The sequence below is a fragment of the Bos indicus genome, chromosome 7, assembly GCF_029378745.1.
Source record: "Bos indicus isolate NIAB-ARS_2022 breed Sahiwal x Tharparkar chromosome 7, NIAB-ARS_B.indTharparkar_mat_pri_1.0, whole genome shotgun sequence".
Lineage (NCBI taxonomy): Eukaryota > Metazoa > Chordata > Mammalia > Artiodactyla > Bovidae > Bos > Bos indicus.
In genome coordinates this window covers 93389881-93407448 of record NC_091766.1, presented here as the reverse complement: position 1 = coordinate 93407448, position 17568 = coordinate 93389881, and the positions used below count along the sequence as shown (strand labels likewise).

Below are 17568 nucleotides of genomic sequence, written 5' to 3'. Positions count from 1 at the left end.
AATTATTATATCAAATGACAATTATCCATTTAGATACTGGTCCTCCTATAAAGGCAGTAGTATGCTCTTTGAAGATAGATACTTATCCTAATTGTCTTCCCCTGGTCTCTAGCGTGATGCCTAGCAAAGAATGGGCATCTGGTGGAGAGCAATGTGGAGAGAAATGAGAGAACAAGGAAGGAGGAAGAAAGATCGAGAAGAGAAATGAGAGGGAAGGGATATGATGGAGTAAGGATGGGATGGATTAGGATAGAACAGAAGTATGGAGGAGAGAGGGAGGAGAATGGTGGGTGATATAGCCGGTCAATGGTGATTTCTCAGATTGAATCAGTTTTAATTGTGACTCTGTACTGTTACAACACTCCGTGTCAACCCTGCTCTTTCTAATGTTCTATATATCTAGTGTTTTATATAGTTATTATATTATACTAACTCAACTCGTTCTTTCACTCTTCTTTGGGTTTGAGGGGATTGTCAAGCAATGGATTTCTAGTAGAAGGGCAAAATCAAGACCTAGATGAACTTTCAGACCTCTCTAAATTTTGCTTTTTCCTCACCAAACTTTGTGGATCTTATTTTGAGATTTCTGCCGTTCATATTAGTCTCTTGGTATCTCCTAAGCAGCCTACTTGGATATTACACCTTGTGAGGTATACATAGAATTTATTTATTTAAGGAAATATGAATGTCTGAAAATTTTACAAGTTTTTCTTATGGCCTGTTACTAATTAATATTTTATGATGCTTTATTAACTAATTATAATATAGATGCTTTATGAAAAATGTCCTTTGTGGCGTAGGGTCATGTATAAAATTCTGATGAGGCAAAATTTTATATTTTATTTTGATAAAAATAAAGGAATTATATTGAAATTGTGAATTTATATTATGCAATCCTTTGGTTTCCATCTTAGAGAAAAACTGAAGGTAAGAGATGGAGAAATCTACAGCATATGTAGTGGCTTTTCACTTAGAGGTCCACATGTGTGGGACCATAATTGAAATGAGAAAGTTATTCAGATAACTTGAGAAAAGTGTAATTGTCATTTAACTATGTATTATATATCTAACTTTTAGCAGATTTAACTTCTACTTCTAAAAAAGGTACATTTAACTTCATTTACTATGAAAAACCTGACCTAAGAGACAGTGATCAGTTGAGATCATTCAACATAGAAGTTATTTCTACCAGTGAAAACTATTATAAATATAAGTTGCCTAAATCCCTGGAGCCTCAGTGCTATATGAAATTTTAAGCTCTACACTCAGAATTCCCGACCTCAGTAGAAACCTCAACTAAATAAGTTAAGTTACTGTCAGTCAATTTCATTTTAAAAAAACATCCTTGATAGAATCATACAACTTCAGAGTTAGATATTATATTTTCTGTTCCTTGGAAAATATAGTAAACCTTCAGTTGTATAGGTTAGTATTTCTAAATTCTAATTTTTAAAAATAGTTTTGTATACAAAATATTATAACTCAGTGCAAATTGTGAAATGTTACAGCCAGAAATGCTTTATGTACTTATTCAGTTTATATATTAAGACTGATTGTTAGAGGCAATTTAACTCATCATTTCAATTAAAGGATTTTTTACAATGTCAGTTCTTCACTTTTACATATTTAGGCTATTATAATATCAATATGTCTCATTGTCTTTCAGGCGGGAATAAAGCCAACTTTAACCCTGATTAAATTAGTGGTACATTATTGATTCCTGTTTCAAATTCATTAATTTGCTAGGAACCACATGTCAATTCAGTGTCTCTAGATAGGATCGTGAGTTAGTTTGAGGTTAGTGGTGTTGGAGAAGACTCTTTAGAGTTCCTTGGACTGCAAGGAGATCCAACCACTCCATTCTGAAGGAGATCAGCCCTGGCATTTCTTTGGAAGGAATGATGCTAAAGCTGAAACTCCAGTACTTTGGGCACCTCATGCGAAGAGTTGACTCATTGGAAAAGACCCTGATGCTGGGAGGGATTGGGGGCAGGAGGAGAAGGGGACAACAGAGGATGAGATGGCTGGATGGCATCACCAACTCGATGGATGTGAGTTTGAGTGAACTCCAGGAGTTGGTGATGGACAGGGAGGCCTGGCATGCTGCGATTCATGGAGTCGCAAAGAGTCGGACACAACTGAGCAACGGAACTGAACTGAACTGATACATTTTTATTAGATAAATTTCAGTGCTACATCTTCATATGCTGATTTTAAAACTCAGTATTGTAGCATAGCAGAACTGGAACATTTTTCTTGATGAGCTTACCAGAATCAAATCCCTATTCAGTTATGTGTAAGCTTTTAGTAATAAATATATTCAAGTTTAGTCTTTCAATCCAGCTCACCTTCTATTTTGATAGACAAACATGATCTTTTCTAAAGCATTATACTATTTTGACTAAGCACATAATTTAAATCAGAATATAAAATTAGAAGAGAGTTAAAATTTTAAATAGGCATATGAAAAAGAAAAGAATAAAGACAGATTTGTGAAAAAATAGAAGAGGAAAATATGAGAGAAATACAAAATATGGCAAAATAGAAAGAGGCTTTATTTCCCCTCCCAAAATATTTACTTATAGTGGAAAAAAAATGTATAGATTATTAGTTTATATGGGATCCCTCAGTCATTAACATTGAATTAGTGTTTTAAATAAGAATGCTAGACTTTCCACTCTATCTTTGGCTTTTTTCCTCTTAAATTGAAATCTTTCTGTTTCTGCTTGTATCTTTTTATATCATTCCACTGAGTCTCCAATTTACAAATAAGTTGTTTGAAATTTTTTTCCAAGACATTAGAAGTTAGGATGACTTTTTTTTTAATGTAGCAAAATACACTAGAGATTCTCAAACCAACTCACAAAATCCTACGTGTCCCATATTTAGTAAAACCATCAAACTGGTATTCTAAGGTAACACCAGCACTTCTGATATTCTGAACTTCAAGTCAGTAGGTAATTTCCCTCTTACTGATCCATAGCCATCACAGAGGTGAAGAAAGCCTTTCTTTTAATTGCTTTTTCTTTCTTGGATGAACAGAAACCTGGACTTTCTCTGTGGTCAGCCCCTCTTTATTTAGTCCCTCTTTATTTTGCCTCCTTTGGTTACATTTCCCTGGTTTTATGCATCCTCTTTACTGAGGGCTGTACGTAAATATTGTGGCTGATCCTCAATAGGGGTTCTCTGGGGCTAATGAAAGTGGAAGTCGCTCAGTTGTGTTGGACTCTCTGAGACCCCGTGGACTATGCAGTCCATGGAATTCTCCAGGCCAGAATACTGGAGTGGGTAGCCTTTCCCTTCTCCAGGGGATCGAACCCAGGTCTCCCACATTGCAGGTGGATTCTTTACCAGCTGAGCCACAAGGGAAACCCAAGAATCCTGGAGTGGATAGCTTTTCCCTTCTCCAGGGGATCTTCCCAACCCAGGAATCGAACCAGGGTCTTCTGCATTGCAGGCGGATTCTTTACCAACTGAGCTATCAGGGTGGTCCCAAACACCAGAATGAAGGCCAAAAAGTCTGCTTTCTCACTGCTGCAATTTCTAAGGCGGCCAAGAAATAGCATTCCTCTTCCCCACGTGGGCCGTGAACAACTGAGACATAACAGAGTATCAGAAGATGCCAGAACTCTCACCTTAGCTCTGATGGCCAGGATGGAGAATGTGGGTTTCTGAGGACTGCACTGCCAAACACAGATCTGGTCATGTGCCCCTCAGAGATCCCCTGTTTCCTATAGAATCCAGTCCTGAGTTCTTCACATCTCATTTTAACATCAGCCAGTCTAATCTGACTACCTTTGTCTCTTCACTTGCTATCTTAGTTTCTCTGTAGACTTTGAACATTTTTCACAAATTGGAAAACAAATCCCTTTCCCTTTTCTTTCTTTGCCCATACTTTGCCTTCTGCTCTTTCCCTGCTATTTTTCTGCTCAAATCTCATTCATCCTTTAGGACCATTTCACAAGAGACAAGCACCCACTCCTAGGCCTTTGACATTTTCCCAGCACGTGTGCTTGATCACTTCAGTCATGTCTGACTCTTTGTGACACTCTGGACTGTACCCCTCCAGGCTCCTCTGTCCATGGGATTCTCCAGGCAAGAATACTGGAGTGGGTTGCCATGCCCTCCTTCAGGGGATCTTCCTGACCCAGTGATTGAATCCTCATCTCCTGCATTTCAGGCAGATTCTTTACCTACTGAGCTACCTGCATTTTCCCATGGTTTGTCTGATACTTTGGGCATCTCTCTTTAATAGAAATTTGTTACCCTTTTTTGTGATTATTTTTTTGCTCTCCCTCCTCCAGAGAAGAGATTGTGTCTTACTCAGCATTGTGTTTCTAGCACAGTGTCTGGCACATTATGCTAAACAAATTTATTGTAATAAGATTCATCTATTTCTTATCATCCAACAATAATGATCTCATTGACATTTTCCAAAAAGACTACAAAAGCATTTCCTGAAACCGGACATTGTCAGGGTAGGAACAGCCTCACTAATGAATAATGTTTGTTTTTTAACCTTCTAACTTGATATTTGGTAGCAGAACAAAAATTTTAATCTAGGCTTGTCAAACTCCACATTCTTTCTGCCCCACCTCTGGTTTCCTGTAACAAATACCTTTGCATAGCAAATGTGGTCTTCTCCATGTTATATGCAGAAATATCACTTCTACTGTACTGATTCCCTTTCTCCAGGAAAAAAAATCTGTGTCGGTTTAAAAAATGAAAACCAACCTGGGCAGTTGGGAAACCCACTAGGTAAATATTAAAGGAAACAGCTATAAAGCCAAATGCACTTTAAAACAATAAATAACACGAGGCAGGATATTGAGCAATATTTGCCATGCCCGTAACCACTCACGTTCTTGGTCTAATTTTCTTTCCTAGTTTATGTTCTTTCATTAGATTGTGAGTTAGACTTCTATACATTACTCCACACTTAATAAAGATATTTCATTTTTCCTGGTGTGCTTCCAGAGACCTAGTATGCAGTGAAGGTTTTATAGTCCTGTGCGGTGCAGCAGATGTCATTCCATTTGCCTAAGTCCTGCTGACATTTGGAGATGTGGATTAATTGAGCTACAGAATGAAATTTAATTAAAATTAAATACAGACTTGGCCATTGTATCTGTTCATTTTCTGCACTCTAGTGTGTGTGTTTGCAGGCAGCGCCATAGTTAATTTGTTTAATCAGGATGCTCTGTGGGGGAAGTTGCACTTTGCTTTATGCTGAGAAACTGAAGGTGTGATGGATGCCAGTTTGGAATTCATCGCATACAATGTGTGCTGTGTAAATGATGCTACTGATGAGCCTCGGAGGGCTACCTGAGGGAGCAAGGTGGCGCCACACGAACTCGTAGAGAAACAACTTGTCATAGACAAGGTTTGCTGGTGGTTTAGTAGCTAAGTCGTGTCCAACTCTTGCGATGCCATCGACTGTAGCCCACCAGGCTCCTCTGTCCGTGGGATTCTGTAAATACTGGAGTGGGTTGCCATTTCCTTCTCCAGGGGATCTTCCCAACCCAGGAGTTGAACCTGGATCTCTTGCACTGCAAGCAGATGATTTACCAACTGAGCTATGAGGGAAGCCCAGACAAGGTTCAGGGATGTCTTTTAAATTGGTATTACATGACCACAGGAGTTTTGTCTATTACCCATCAACACGTTGCCATTGTATTTGTTCATTCAAACACTCATTCAACCAAGGTTTTTTGAGTACCCACTATGTGCTGGACCCTGAATTTCAGGGAGTTACCATTATTAATGAGGATGATCTTTCCTTCCACCAGTAACCCCAGTTGGGGATGTATGTGCCATTTCTTGAGGATACAGTGTTTAGAACCAAACAGTATAGCATATTTCTAGGTCATTCCAAAGTAAGGAGAGACTATTTTACTTTAGGTTACAATGAGGTGGAATTAGGGCAAGCAGATAAATCCCACCCTTCCTTTGAGATGCATTTCAAAGATCACCTCCTTCTTGGATTTCCCTGATTCATACAGTGAGAAATGTACCCTCTTCCAACTACTCTCCAAAATACATAGGAGTTCTTTTTGTGTTTTATCTGTATATCTTCCCATCTCCCTTTCTAGATAATGAACTTTTCGTCAACATCTTTTTGATCTTTAAAAATATTTAGGCCAGTACATCATCTCCACAATGTGCCCAAGGCCTATTTCTTTTTTGAACTGAAGTAGAGTTGCTCTACAGTATTTCATTAAACATTGTATTAGTTTCAGGTCCAGCATGGTTACTCAATATTTTTGCAGATTATATTCCATTACAGGTTATTACAGGATAATGGGTAAAATTCCCTGTGCTATTCAGTGAATCCTTCTTGTTTGTTTATTTTGTACATAGCACTTTGTAGCTGTTAATCCCATACACCTAATTTGCCCCTCTCCCCTTCAAATGCTATTTCTTGAATGTACTGTCAAGCGTGTGCATTCCTGGGTAGTGGTCTAGAATCACTTCCTCCTTTTTGAGACATACCTGCTTCCCATAGCTATGTGCATCAGGGGAGGGTGGGTGTGCTGGAGGCTGAGCCAATCCGTGGATTTGATTCCGCTCACCTCTGTGATTGGTCCAGAGAAGGGCAGATAATCCACACCAGCTGCTGAGGGCCAGTGCTAAGGCTACATGCTAAGGCTTTGATTTCTCTCCAGCTGTCTGTGAAAGGAGGTAACCCTGGAGCTCCCTTCTTCTACAAGGAGGGAATTAATCTGAAAAAAGAGGCTAATCTGAAATCAGGAGAATGGTCCCCCATCACTCCTTGAGATTCTGTTGCTGTTCTGTAATCTTCGCCAAAGAGTTCTTCCTTAGGTTGGTTTGAATTGGACTTTCCAGCTCCAGCGTAAATAGAACCACTACAGCTCTCACATATGCCCAGTCACTAACATGTATTCCCTGTCCTCTCAGCTCCTTGCAGACAGATATCTTGCCTCCTCACCCAGTTACATATTCACTAGCCCAGTGCCTGGAACAGTGTGCACTCAATAATTATTCTGTGTAAATTAAAAGTTATCAGGTGATTATACGATAATGTCAGTAAGTTATCTTTCAGCTTTATGGTATAACTAATAAAACGGACATGTTGCTCACTAACCCTATTACATCCTTTCTCACTGACATTTGTATGACTGAAAGTGTCATTAAAGGCTCTAAGGGTGAGAAAGAGAGCTCAAGCATCTTCTAGTGATAATCAACTTTATGTTTAAAAAAAAACCAAACCAACCCCAAAAACAAAACTCCACAACCCTTTTCTGTTATATTTCTCAAGGTTAACTTATCTCACCACCCGGAAATTGTTCTTTACATTCCTAGTTTTCATGAAAATTGTGAGTTCTTGTAACCAAAGTAAGACTTTTCTCAGTTGAGCTTTGTTTTGCTGTAGACTTAAATTGGCTCAATAAATGGATGCACACGGTGTTTTTTTTCGGACTTTTTTCTATTTTAAACCAAATATACCTGTTTTATATGGGCAATATCCTACTCCTTCTTGGATATATGGCAAAGTAAGCCGAACATTTGTTTCTCCTTGCATGTACCTTTTGTGAATTTGATCCTGCTTTTTTCCCTATCTTCATTTTCCATAATCATAATGGTGTTGAAGGATACGGATGTAATCAAAGAGAAAAAAATTATGTTTTTAGCTCTTAGTAAAAAGAGTAATTTGGATTATTGACTATGAAGACTTTGAAGGAGATATTCATGTCTACTTCATCTTAACCAACATCATCTAGCATATCTCCTTGCATGGGATAGGGGAATCAATAAATATTTGTTGGATGAACAAGTAGATGAATGGTAACAGCAGGGTTTTGACCATTTTGCAGTATTCATGAAGTCATTTTGCTAATTTTAGACTTCAGTTAGTCAACATGTATTTATTATGCATCTAACATGTATATGGCACTATACTATGGACTTTGAGGGGCAACTGGTCTCCCATTAGAGATAGAAAAATCAAATTTGTACAAGTATAAACAGAATACCAAGCTGAAAACAATTTATGGCACAGGAGGCCTAAATAAAGGGTGATGGAAACTCTCAAAGGAAAAAAAAAAAAGAGATGCTCACCAAGAAAGAATGTGCTATTTATTCTTCAGAGACCTTCTTTATTTTTCATTGTTGGGTTCTTGATGTCTATTTGTGCAGTGTGACTGAATACAAAGGCAAAGCATGACCAACCATCGTTTTCTTATAGAACATATCATAGCCTCCTTTGCTATGGGCTGCAGCTGATATTTGCCTTTAATTTGAGCAACATTTGCTCAAAAAGAGCCACACTGTTTCTGTTTGTGGCACATCGCACCAGTCTGTTAGCTGTTGTTGGTTCTTAGAAGTCAACAATTTTGCCACATGTTTTTGTCTTTGTACTTCCGTGCTCCTGAGAAGAGTTGTTCCTGCCCTCTTTCCTGTGGTTGCCCCAATTGACTTCACCATGAAGCAGATGCTTGAGTATCCCCTGCCTTCCATTTCCCATACCCATTCCACCCAAAGGAGTTGAGTTGTGACCTCACAATGTCAATGCTAGCAGACTGACTGCTTTCCAGTATTTTATGTTTGGTCATCCAGCCTTTCAGGAAATGTACCTGGTAGTAGTATTCATAATTCACATCTTCTAAAGCAATTTAAGGGAAGTCTAAGAGTTGCTTTTGAAAATTTTGCCGATATTTGGAACCAGTGCCAGGTGAGGGGGCATTTACTCTGTTCGGTTCAGTTCAGTTGCTCAGTCGTGTCTGACTCTTTGCAACCCCATGAACCTCAGCACGACAGGCCTCCCTGTCCTTCACCAGCTCCCAGAGTTTACCCAAACCCACTTCCATTGAGTCAGTGATGCCATCCAACCATCTCATCCTCTGTCATCCACTTCTCCTGCCCCCAATTCCTCCCAGCATCAGGGTCTTTTCAAATGAGTCAGCTCTTTGCATCAGGTGGCCAAAGTATTGGAGTTTCAGCTTCAGCATCTGTCCTACCAATGAACACCCAGGACTGATCTCCTTTAGGATGGACTGGTTGGATCTCCTTGCAGTCCAAGGGACTCTCAAGAGTTTTCTCCAACACCACAGTTCAAAAGCATCAATTCTTCAGTGCTCAGCTTTCTTTATAGTCCAACTCTCACATCCATACATGACTACTGGAAACCTATAGCCTTGACTAGATGGATCTTTGTTGACAAAGTAATGTCTCTGCTTTTTAATATGCTGTCTAGGTTGGTCATAACTTTCCTTCCAAGGAGTAAGCGTCTTTTAATTTCATGGCTGAAATCACCATCTGCAGTGATTTTTGGAGCCCCAAAAAACAGAGTCAGCCACTGTTTCCACTGTTTCCCCACCTATTTGCCATGAAGTGATGGGACCAGATGCCATAATCTTCATTTTTTGAATGTTGAGCTTTAAGCCAACTTTTCTCTCTCCTCTTTCACTTTCATTAAGAGGCTCTTTAGTTCCTCTTCACTTTCTGCCATAAGGGTGGTGTCATCTGCATATCTGAGGTTATTGATATTTCTCCCAGCAATCTTGATTCCAGCTTGTGCTTCTTCCAGTCCAGCGTTTCTCATGATGTACTCTGCATATAAGTTAAATAAGCAGGGTGACAATATACAGCCTTGACGTACTCCTTTTCCTATTTGGAACCAGTCTGTTCCATGTCCAGTTCTAACTGTTGCTTCCTGACCTGCATATAGGTTTCTCAAGAGGCAGGTCAGGTGGTCTGGTATTCCCATCTCTTTCAGAATTTTCCACAGTTTATTGTGATCCACACAGTCAAAGGCTTTGGCATAGTCAATAAAGCAGAAATAGATGTTTTTCTAGAATTCTCTTGCTTTTTCGATAATCCAACGGATATTGGCATTTGATCTCTGGTTCCTCTGCCTTTTTTAAAACCAGCTTGAACATCTGGAAATTCATGGTTCACATATTGTTGAAGCCTGGCTTGGAGAATTTTGAGCATTACTTTACTAGTGTGTGAGATGAGTGCAATTGTGCAGTAGTTTGAGCATTCTTTGGCATTGCTTTTCTTAGGGACTGGAATGAAAACCGACCTTTTTCAGTCCTGTGGCCACTGCTGAGTTTTCTAAATTTGCTGACATATTTAATGCAGCACTTACACAGCGTTATCTTTTAGGATTTGAAATAGCTCGACTGGAATTCCATCACCTCCACTAGCTTTGTTCGTACTGATGCTTTATAAGGTCCACTTGACTTCACATTCCAGGATGTTTTTACTGTGTTAGTCCTCTTTTATTCAGGATTTTTAAAGACTAATTAATCCTGCTTCCATGTAAAACTGAGTTTTAGTTAATGTGCCAACAGAACACCTCACTGCTTTCTAAAATTGAGTAGGATTTAATCCTCATTCACCTCTCAGTATGGTGATAGATATGGAACAACTAAATATTTGAGGCAGCTCACAAAAGTAAACCCCTAATCACATATCTTGGCATATATAAATCACAACCTTCATATTTTCCTTTGTATTGTTTCATTGATTCAGCAACTCACCAGACATTTATTGGGAATCTATTGCACTGCTTCTTAATTTTTGGTCTCAGGACCCTTTTACATTCTTAAACATTATTGAAGATCCCCCCCAAAGCTTTCATTTATGTGGATTATTTCTACTGACATTTGCCACTGATATTTAATTTAGAAATTAAACTGAAAAGTTTTGAAAGTATTTGTTAGTTCACTTGAAAATAACAATAAACTAGTTACATATGAATATAACATTTTATGAAAAATAACTACATTTTTCAAAACACACAAAAAATAATGATAAGAAAAGCATTGTTTTACAATGGATTTTGGCAAATTTATTTAATGTCTGGCTTAATACAGCTGGATTTTCATATCTGCTTCCACAGTGAATCTTTTTTGGTATGACACTTTGGTTGAAGTATACGGGGAAAAGATTTGGCCTAACATATTTGTGGAGAAGGCGAGGGCACCCCACTCCAGTCCTCTCGCCTGGAAAATCCCATGGACGGAGGAGCCTGGTGGGCTGCAGTCCATGGGGGCGCTAAGAGTCGGACACGACTGAGAGACTTCACTTTCACTTCTCACTTTCATGTACTGGAGAAGGAAATGGCAACCCACTCCGGTGTTCTTGCGTGGAGAATCCCAGGGACAAGGGAGCCTGGTGGGCTGCCGTCTATGGGATCACACAGAGTCCGACACGACTGAAGTGACTTAGCAGCAGCAGCAACATATTTGTAGCAATATTTTTACTACCACCTCAAATAACTGTACGTATTTTTTTTAATACTACAGCAAAATTCAACAAGTGTGTCCTCTAAAAGGTTAGTTGCAATATGAAGTCTGAGACCAGAGCTTGCACTCCAAATGAATCTTTTACTGTGTAACATTTAGTAACTTAAGGTATTGTTCATTTGAAAAATATTGGCTCACTGAATTATACAGATCTTCAAATGTTGATATCTGTATTATATGATATCAGAAATTATAGCTGTTTTTCATCACCATTGATCTCATTGGAAATTTTTTTAAATATTAGAAAACTGTCAATTTTATGACAGCAGTTACAAGGTTTCCAGAATTCTGAATTTTCTTGAATATTTGAGTTTTATCATTGTCAATAAATACTGTCAGTCACTTTCCTTGAAATGACTGTCTGACTTAATTTTTTTAGAAAATACCTACCAGATACTTGTCAGTTGTTCTTTTGAGTAAAAATGGTGTTCTGTGACAAGAGTGACTAGTCCATCCTATAGCTAACTCGCACAAGTGCTTTTCCTCGGTACAACCACTGTTTGTTGGGATGTAGTAGAAGTGCTTTACATGTACTTCCCATTACATCACACAAAGTATTAAAAAGATGTATATTCAAGCATAAAGATTCAGTGAAATATGTTATTTTTACTACCTCATTAAGGACATCCCTAAGGCAGCCTTGCTTTAAAAAATAAAAAGATACAAGTGCGAAGCAGTGAAGAACACAGTGAGCTGTAGAGGACTTTGGTACCACTACAGTGATTGACACAAATGCATCAGTTGTGTTGCTCACCATTGCTTTTGCACCATCATTGCAAATTTCAACACAGGAAAAAAAAAGAAAAATAGTGCTTCAGTATCATTATGAAAATTGTTCGCTTCATGAACCCCTAAAAGGATCTCAAGGACCCAAAGGGATCCACAGACCTGACTTTGAGAACTTTTGACCTACTGTCTGTATAGAATCATGCCCCCGTCACCTCTCCCAAAACTTTGTACTAGGGTAACCTGCCTTCAGAAGGTTTATAATTAGATTGAAGCACATGAGATTGCCATTTTTGTGGGTCAAGATTTCTCAGTATTGGCTATTTCATATAGTTCAACCTATTGAATAAGATATGTGTGTGTGTGTGTGTGAGGTATGTTTGTGTAAAGAATCATGTCATAAAAACGGTGTACATCTAAGGGAATACAAAATGAGCGCATAGCCAGCATAAGATGCAGAGAGTTACAGAGTTTCTTAATTGAAGAGAGACGTGTGCTTAGAAATGTTATTCAGGTTGAAGAGGCAGAACCCTTTCCAAGTAGGGTTTATAGTATAAGCAAAAGTTTAGAAACTGATATAAATGAAAACAGTGTATTTATGATCTTTGGGAGGCCTAAAGCCCTGTTTCTAAGGCAAATAAAGAAAAAACAATATTGGGGAAGCAACAGACAATTTGAAAGAGTTCTTTGATTACCATTCTGACAAGGTTAACTTTGATGCAAATAAAGCCATAGAAGATTATCTATCCATCCGTTAAACACACATGTATAAGTGATTACCGTGTGTCACACACCATATTAGGTACTAGAGGAGTCAAGGAACTCCTAGTTTAGCCATTGAACTAGCTTTTTGCTTTGATTGCATGGTAGTCAGGATCCTAAACAGCTGGTTGTAACACAGTGTTAGATATGTGTTTAATATGTTATCAAAATGCAGATGAATAATTAATTCAGCACAGGGGCAAATGCCTGTAAGAGATGACTTGTGTGAGTAAATGAAAGGAGTTATAGGAGTTGGCCCCATAGAAACAGGGGAAGGTATATCCTGAGCTAAGAAAACTGCCCTGGCAAAGGCATAGAGATGTGGGGCAACTTGGTAGTGTCTAAAAATAGAATGGCCCGTTATTGTGAAAAGGTTGGAAATATGGGAAGTGTGATTAGAAATAAGACCAGAAATGTCAATTAGATTCAGGTAGCAGCAGTAATCCTTACACCTTATGTTTTGGTAAGCCATTGGAGACTTCTTACTATGAGGCTGTCCTGGCAGATCACAGCATGGTCTCAGTGCAGTTCAGTCACTCAGTCGTGTCTGACTTTTTGCAACCCCATGGACTGCAGCACACCAGGCTTCCTTGCCCATCATCAACTGCCGGAGCTTCTCAAACTCATGTCCATTGAGTCGGTGATGCCATCCAACCATCTCATCCTCTGTCATCCCCTTCTTCTCCTGCCTTCAGTCTTTCCCAGCATCAGGGTCTTTTCCAATGAGTCAACTCTTCACATCAGGTGGCCAAAGTATTGGAGTTTCAGCTTCAGTATCAGTCCTTCCAATGAATAGTCAGGACTGATATCCTTTAGGATGGACTGGTTGGATCTCCTTGCAGTCCAAGGGACTCTCAAGAGTCTTCTCCAACACCACAGTTCAGAAGCATCAATTCTTCAGTGGTTGGCTTTCTTTATAGTCCAACTCTCCCATCCATTGATGGGAGACTGAATAGACCCCATCTATGACTGGATAGACCCTTGTTGATAAAGTAATGTCTCTGCTTTTTAATACGCTGTCTAGGTTGATCATAGCTTTTCTTCCAAGAAGCAAGCATCTTTTAATTTCATGGCTGCAGTCACCATCTGCAGTGATTTTGGAGCCCATAAAAATAAAGTCTGTCACTGTTTCCATTGTTTCCCCATCTATTTGCCATGAAGTGATGGGACTGGATGCCGTGATCTTAGTTTTCTGAATGTTGAGCTATAAGCCAACTTTTTCACTCTCCTCTTTCACTTTCATCAAGAGGCTCTTTAGTTCTTCGCTTTCTGCCATAAGGGTGGAGTGTGGTCTAGAGGTGGAAATACTGCAGGCCTGGAAAACGATGAGAAGACTAAGCCAGGGATACTGAGGACTAGAATCCCTGAAGAGCAACAGACATGAAAAAAGAACAAACAATTTGGGGAACATTTGGAATAAGAATTTTAAAAATATGTGAAGTGATTTTTTGTGGAAAAGACAAAAGTTCATTCAGTGTTCACAGCCTGATCCACTGAAAGCAAGGTGATGGCATTAACAAGATGAGACATACTGGAGAACAGGGTCTTGGGAAAGAGAAGGAATTTATCAGGGGACGTGTTGAGTTTCCTACTGGAAACTCAGGAGAAAGGTCAGGCCTAAAACATACATTTGAGAGCCATTAGTGATTGTGGAAGAAATGGGAACAAATAATCACCAGTGGAGAAAACATGTGGAGTGTGAAAAAAGGAAAGTGCTTGGCACGGAATTCACATTCTGGCAGATGGGAAGAGAAAACGGGTCTGAAGTGGGAAGGAATGAAATAAGTAAGAAATCAGAAAGTTCCCCAGGAAAGAAGTGATGGGGCCTAGGTTTGAGAGACAGTGGTGAAGGCAGAGTGAAAGGGGCAGAAATGACATGACATTTGCTAGAAGAAATTTTTGAAGACTTGAGTACTGGAGTTAAAGGGAAAGCAATGAGCTGTGCTTTGATGCTTCTTTCAAGAGTTACGAAGCACCTAGTGGTTTAGAAAGTCAACAAGATTATCCTGAAAGTGGACAGGTTTGGACCCCAGGAGTAGCTCAGCAACAATGTTTCTGTCCCAGGGTGGCATATGGCCACTGAGAACCTCCTCTACTAGGTCCTGCCAGAGCCCATATTTCTGGAGAGTGCAGTAACTGTAGCCTAGATCTGAGATAGTGTCCTCACAAAGCAAGGAACAGAACAGGCTAGGTCTCCCCCTGAGCAGAAACAAAGCGACTTTTTAGGGGAACTGCATCTCTACAGCCTCCCTGTTCTCTTGCTTACATTCTTGCCCTCACTTAAGAAACCCTTCATCCTTATTTCCAAAACCCTTCATCCTTTTCTCATTTGACTTTGCAACCCAGATGACACACTTTCAGCTCATTCTTTACCTTCTCTTTTACTTCCAAAATCACCGCTAAAGATTGGCCAATTGTAGCTATTTAGCAATCAATCAGTCAATTTTCTTTTAATTCTTTCTGTTCATTTACGTCCAGGTATTCAAAGCATGGCAATATGTTTATCTCTGGGCTTCACATTGTGAGCCAGAGAAGCATGGTCCCTGTCCTCATGGAGAGTATGGTCTAGTAGAAGGAAAAGCAGACAATTAAACATTATGTGATAAATGCTATAAAAAAAAAAGGATTTGAAGAGCAGAATGCCCTTCCTTGCCAAAGAGATTTTAAAATTTTCTGAAGCATGAATGGTTAGATGGGCAAGGGTGAATAGTATGGAAAGAATTGTTCCACATACATTTGAGGAACTGAAGATATTCCCTGTGACCAGAGGTAGGGTTTGAGAGAGGGAAGTGATGAGAGAGGGTCACTATGAGGCTGCAGTCTAGTCTTTAATGTCTAAGCTTTGAACGGGTTGATCCAACCAGTCCATCCTAAAGGAAATCAGTCCTAAACATTCATTGGAAGGACTGATGCTGAGGCTGAAACTCCAATACTTTGGCCACATGATGCAAAGAACTGACTTATTGGAAAAGACCCTGATGCTGGGAGAGATTGAAGGTGGGAGGAAAGGGGGCGATAGAGGATGAGTTGGTTGGATGGCATCACCGACTCAATGGACATGAGTTTGGGTAAACTCTGGGAGTTGGTGATGGACAGGGAGGCCTGGCGTGCTGCAGTCCATGGGGTTGCAAAGAGTTGGACACGACTGAGCGACTGAACTGAACTGAACTGAAGCTTTGTTAAGGAACCTGGATATCATCCTAACAGTAATTAGAAGCCATGAAAGTTTTTTAAGGTGAGAGTGACGTGATAGTGTTTGTAATGTTTATAACTAACTGTTTTTACTTATTGAGAAAGTAGCACATGCCACAGCATAAAAGGGTCCCCCACAAGGGCAATCATTGTTGCCTGTTTTTTTGTTTTTAATTGAAATATAGTTGATTTTTAATGTTGTGTTAGTTTCAGGTATTACACCACAGTGATTCAGTTATATATTTATATATGTGTATGTATGTGTGTGTGTGTGTGTATATATATATATATATATATTCTTCTTCAGGTTATTTCCCCTTATAGTTTATTACAAACTATTGAATAGAGTTCCCTGTGCTATACAATAGGTTCTTGTGGGTTATTTATTTTATCCACAGTATTGTGTACATGTTAATCCCCACTTCCTAATTTATCACTCCTACCTCATTGTGAACATTTCTTAAGCAGTTTTTCAGAGAACTTCTATCTATACATATGTATGTATATATATGTATATATTTTTTACACAAGTAAGAGCACCTTGTACAGATTGTTCTCTACTTTTTTCTCTTGATAAGACAACACGGAGGTTTTTCCATATGACCTTTTTAAGATCCACCTTATTGTTTTTTTTTTTTTACTGTAGCCTAATATTCCAGGATATGTGTTTCCATAAATTATTTAATGAAAATTCAATCAATGAATATTCATGTTATCCTCCATTTTATGTATGTAAAAATTGCTACAGTAAGCATCCTTGTTTATTTACCTAATTTACATACTCATCTTTCCCACATGCTTGAATTTTAAAAAATTTTTTTAATCTTACAGGTACAAAATGATAGCTAATTTTGATTTGCCTTTTCTTTCCAATGAGTAAGATTAAGCATCTTTTCAGATTTTTAAATCCCAGTTCTTCCTATGCAACCTGGCCACTTATATATCCTTTGCCTTTATTTCTTTTAGATATTGATTTATGAGTTCTTTATTGACTAGCAATGTTAACTCTTTGCTATATGTATTGCAAATATTTTTCCAACTTTATGATTTATTTTGATAAGTTTTTCTTGAGAGGATTTTTTAAAATTTATGCAATCATATTTCTATTCATTTACTTCATGAATTTTTATTTTGAAAGAAACTTCTTTCTGTAACATGGAGAATGGATTGGATTAGTGTAAGATAAAACCATTAAGCGACTGTTAGAGTAATTCTATAGAGAAATGATGGTGGCCTGAATTAGGACAGTGCCAATGAGAATATATGGAAATAAACAAAGTTTGTTCAAAAAGGAGGTACATCATCCATATTTGGAGATTAGTTGAACATGGGAGAGGGAAGAGAGATGTTTCCAGGATGATACATAGGTTTCAAAGCTTGGGCAACTGAGTAGATGCTTCACTAAGATGAACAGCACCTGGGGAAAAATTACATTTGGGTTCATCAAGAAAGTAGATGCCAAATTGAATTTGCAGCACCTTAAGTTTGAGATGCATATGGAATGTCTGTGGATAGATGGATGCTCCATAGGTAGATGGATGCATGGGTCTGAAACTCAGTAAAGAGACACATTTGAGTCATTGGCAAATGCTAGCGGAAGCCGTGGGCATGGATG

At 38.7% G+C, this 17568-nt stretch overlaps 1 protein-coding gene across 3 annotated transcripts in view; it reads left to right on the top strand.

Annotated features, from left to right (window-relative positions):
• Positions 1–17568, top strand: part of KIAA0825 (KIAA0825 ortholog) — a 430821-nt gene that overhangs the window by 303686 nt on the left and 109567 nt on the right. Inside the window, exon 21 of one of the 3 annotated variants that reach the window (XM_070792129.1) lies at positions 1–17568. This exon is cut by the window's left edge and continues 28648 nt beyond it; it is cut by the window's right edge and continues 38876 nt beyond it. The exons of the other annotated variants lie outside the window; for them this stretch is intronic. The gene's annotated coding sequence lies outside the window, so the exon portion shown is untranslated. 3 annotated transcript variants of the gene reach the window in all.